The sequence below is a fragment of the Sus scrofa genome, chromosome X (assembly GCF_000003025.6).
Source record: "Sus scrofa isolate TJ Tabasco breed Duroc chromosome X, Sscrofa11.1, whole genome shotgun sequence".
Classification (NCBI taxonomy): Eukaryota; Metazoa; Chordata; class Mammalia; order Artiodactyla; family Suidae; genus Sus; species Sus scrofa.
Window position 1 is genome coordinate 32,987,201 of NC_010461.5, and position 4,635 is coordinate 32,991,835.

At 45.1% G+C, this 4,635-nt stretch overlaps 1 pseudogene; it reads right to left on the reverse strand.

Annotated features, from left to right (window-relative positions):
* LOC100624737 lies at positions 3,427-4,082 on the reverse strand (annotated as a pseudogene).

A 4,635-nucleotide genomic window follows, 5' to 3' on the forward strand; every position in this document is an offset into this window, starting at 1 on the left:
ACATCTTCTTTGATCCACCACCTCCTAGAATAAAGACGATAAAGACACAAATAAACCAATGAGACCTAATTAAACTCAAAAACTTCTGTTCAGAAAAGGAAACCACTAAAAAAACAAAAAGAGGGGTTCCCGTTGTGACTCAGTGGTCTGACTAGCATCTATGAGGACACAGGTTCAATCCCTTGCCTCACTCAGTAGGTTAATGATCCAGCGTTGCTGTGAGCTGTGGCGTAGGCCAGTGGCTATAGGTCACAGATGTGGCTTGGATCTGGCATTGCTGTGGCTGTGGCGTAGGCCAGTGGCTACAGCTCCAATTTGACCCCTAGCCTGGAAACCTCCATATGCCGTACGTGCAGCTCTAAAAAGAAAAAGAAAAAAAAATGAGTCACAGAATGGGAGAAAATTTTGCAAATGACTCAACCGACAAAGGTTTAATCTCCAAAATATACAAACATTTCATACAACTCAACAACAAAAAAAAACCCTAAGGACTCAACCCCAAAACTCCTTGAACTGATTAATCAATTCAGCAAAGTAGCAGGATATAAGATTAACATTCAGAAGTCAGTTGCATTTCTGTATACCAGCAATGAAACATTAGAAAAGGAATACAAAAATACGATACCTTTTAAAATTGTACCTCACAAAATCAAATACCTCGGAATACACCTGACCAAGGAGGTAAAGGACCTATAGGCCGAGAACTATAAAACTTTAATCAAAGAAATCAAAGAAGATGTAAAGAAATGGAAAGATATTCCATGTTCCTGGATTGGGACAATCAATATTGTAAAAATGGCCATACTACCCAAAGCAATCTACAGATTCAATGCAATCCCTATCAAATTACCCATGACATTTTTCACAGAACTAGAACAAACAATCCAAACTTTTATATGGAACCACAAAAGACCCAGAATCGCCAAAGCAATCCTGAGGAACAAAAACCAAGCAGGAGGCATAACTCTCCCAGACTTCAAGAAATACTACAAAGCCACAGTCATCAAAACAGTGTGGTACTGGTATCAAAACAGACAGACAGACCAATGGAACAGAATAGAGAACCCAGAAATAAACCCTGACACCTAGCGTCAATTAATCTTTGACAAGGGAGGCAAGAACATAAAATGGGAAAAAGAAAGTCTATTCAGCAAGCATTGCTGGGAAACCTGGACAGCTGCACGCAAAGCAATGAAACTAGAACACACCCTCACACCATGTACAAAAATAAACTCCGAATGGCTGAAAGACTTAAATATACGACAGGACACCATCAAACTCCTAAAAGAAAACATAGGCAAAACACTCTCTGACATCAACATCATGAATATTCTCTCAGGTCAGTCTCCCAAAGCAATAGAAATTAGAGCAAAAATAAACCCATGGGACCTCATCAAACTGAAAAGCTTTTACACAGCAAAGGAAACCAAAAAGAAAACAAAAAGACAACTTACAGAATGGGAGAAAATAGTTTCAAATGATGCAACTGACAAGGGCTTAATCTCTAGAATATATAAGCAACTTATACAACTCAACAGCAAAAAAACCAATCAATGGAAAAATGGGCAAAAGACCTGAATAGACATTTCTCCAAAGAAGATATACAGATGGCCAACAAACACATGAAAAAATGCTCAACATCGCTGATTATAAGAGAAATGCAAATCAAAACTACCATGAGATACCACCTCACACCAGTCAGAATGGCCCTCATTAATAAATCCACAAATAACAAGTGCTGGAGGGGCTGTGGAGAAAAGGGAGCCCTCCTGCACTGTTGGTGGGAATGTCAACTGGTACAGCCTCTATGGAGAACAGTTTGGAGATACCTTAGAAATCTATACATAGAACTTCCATATGACCCCGCAATCCCACTCTTGGGCATCTATCCGGACAACACTCTGCTTAAAAGAGACACATGCACCCGCATGTTCATTGCAGCACTATTCACAATAGCCAGGACATGGAAACAACCCAAATGTCCATCCACAGAGGATTGGATTCAGAAGAGGTGGTATATATACACAATGGAATATGACTCAGCCATAAAAAAGAATGACATCATGCCATTTGCAGCAACATGGATGGAACTAGAGACTCTCATACTGAGTGAAATGAGCCAGAAAGACAAAGACAAATACCATATGATATCACTTATAACTGGAATCTAATATCCAGCACAAATGAACATCTCCTCAGAAAAGAAAATCATAGACTTGGAGAAAAGACTTGTGGCTGCCTGATGGGAGAGGGAGGGAGTGGGAGGGATCAGGAGCTTGGGCTTATCAGACACAACTTAGAATAGATTTACAAGGAGATCCTGCTGAATAGCATTGAGAACTTTGTCTAGATACTCATGTTGCAACAGAAGAAAGGGTGGGGGAAAAACTGTAATTGTAATCTATACATGTAAGGTTAACCTGACCCCCTTGCTGTACAGTAGGAAAATAAAAAAAAAACAAAAACAAAGAACCCAATTAAAAAAATGGGCAGAAGACCTAAATAGACATTTCACCAAAGAAGACACACAGATGGCTGGCAAGCACATGAAAAAATGCTCAACATCACAAATTACTAGAGAAATGCAAAGCAAAACAACAATGAGGTACCACCTCACACCAGTTAGAGTGGCCATCATTAACAAGTCAACAAATAATAAATACTGGAGAGGATGTGGAGAAAAGGGAACCCTTCTATACTGTTGGTGGGAATGTAAATTCATGCAACCACTCTGGAAAACAGTATGGAAATACCTCAGAAAACTAAATATAGAACTACCATATGACCCAGCAATCCCACTCTTGGGTATATATCCAGACAAATATTTTGTTGAAAAAGATACATGCACCCATATGATCATTGCAGCACTATTCGCAATAGCCAAAACATAGAAACAACCCAAATGCCCATCAGTGGATGAATGGAATAGGAAGATGAGGTCCATATATACAGTGGAATACTACTAAGCCATGAAAAAGGAAAGAATAATGCCATTTGCAGCAACATGATGGAACTAGAGACTCTCATATTAAGTAAGTCAGAAAAAGCCTTCTGTCCCTTTCCCTCTCCCTTCCCTTCACTCTTTGCCCAGATCATCCCCAATCATGATTTTCAGGTCATGTTTTTAATACTTTAACAAAGCACAACCGCTAACATTCACCAGGGCTCCACCTCACCCCTGCCAAATACCTACATTGTCTATTGGAGAAGATTGATTTTGTGTTTTCCGGGTTCCCATGGAACACCTCCTCCCTCCATCTTTGGGGATCCTGAGCTGCAAGTGGCCCGGGCATGGGTTGGTGGAGAAACTCCTGGATACCTGTTTTAAAATTTAAAAGATGAGGGTTTTGCACCCACACATCAATCAGAGACGTTTATATTTAAGAACCAATAACTTTATTGGAAGAAATAACAAAAGTGAAAGAAGAAAGACCTGAGTGAACTTTGTCTGCAAGGGCAATATTGTGGGGAGCACGTGGGCATGGTGGCCTTGGACAGTCACCCCGTGGCTCCGGGGAGGCAGTCCAGGGTCAGTCCTTCTTGTCGCTGTTGCCCAGGGTGAGCTTGTCAAAGAGGTACTCAGTCATCTCAACCTCCGGGGCCCCCATCTGGCTCAGGGTGGTGACATGGTCCCCCAGCTCTTTGATGAACTCGACCTGCTGGTCCAGGTAGCGACTCTTCAGGAAGTGACAGAGCTGGGCATTGCTCTTGTGGGTGGCCAGCCGGTGCAGGTCGAGCAGGCTCTGGTGGACGCGCTTCTCCAGGTGCAGGGCGCACTGCAGGGCCCGGAGGCCGCCCCCCCAGGCTTCCAGGTCGGGCTTCCTGATGTCGCGGAAGCAGAGGCGGCCCCCGCGCCGGTTCTGCAGGCTCATCAGCTCCTGGGAACGCCTGGTGTGCTCCTGGGAGCGGTGCAGGAAGCAGCGGGCCAGGGGCTTCAAGGCCATATCCTCGCGATCCAAGTTGAAGGCCAGGGCCTGGTACACATAGGAGGCGTGGAGCTCCAGGGTGACGAGGCTGTTGAGGGCGGCCTTGCACTCAGGGTGGTAGTTGTGGCGCACCTGCGAGGGTGGTGTGGGCAGCATGGCGGGCAGTGCTGGCTCGGCGGGCGCGAAGGGCAAGGTGAAACAGGCACGGAAGAGGGGTCCACAGGGCGGGCAGCAGTCTCGGACTATTCCCAGGGTGGTTGAGGAGGGCTGCCAGACACAGGCGGCTCAGGTCAGGACAGCAGCTCTGGGACAGACCAGAAGGCTTGTCCATTACCCAGCTTTAGGAGGCAGGAGAGGAGATTCCGTTATGGGACGGGGGGAGGGGGGGGTGCGCATGAGCTGTGTTCCAGGTTCCATCAAAGCCTGGCTGAGGCAGAGACTGCAATAAATGTCTGACCTATAGAATATTTTGTTTTTATTTTTTTTATTTTTGCTTTTTAGGGCTGCACCCATGGCATGTGGAGGTTCCCAGGCTAGGGGTCAAATTAGAGCTACAGCTGCCCGCCTATACCACAGCCACAGCAACACCAGATCACAGCCGCGTCTGCGACCTACACCTCAGCTCACGGCAACACTGGAGATCCTTAACCCACTGAGCGAGGCCAGGGATCGAACCTGCAACCTCATGGTTCCTAGTTGGATCGGTTTC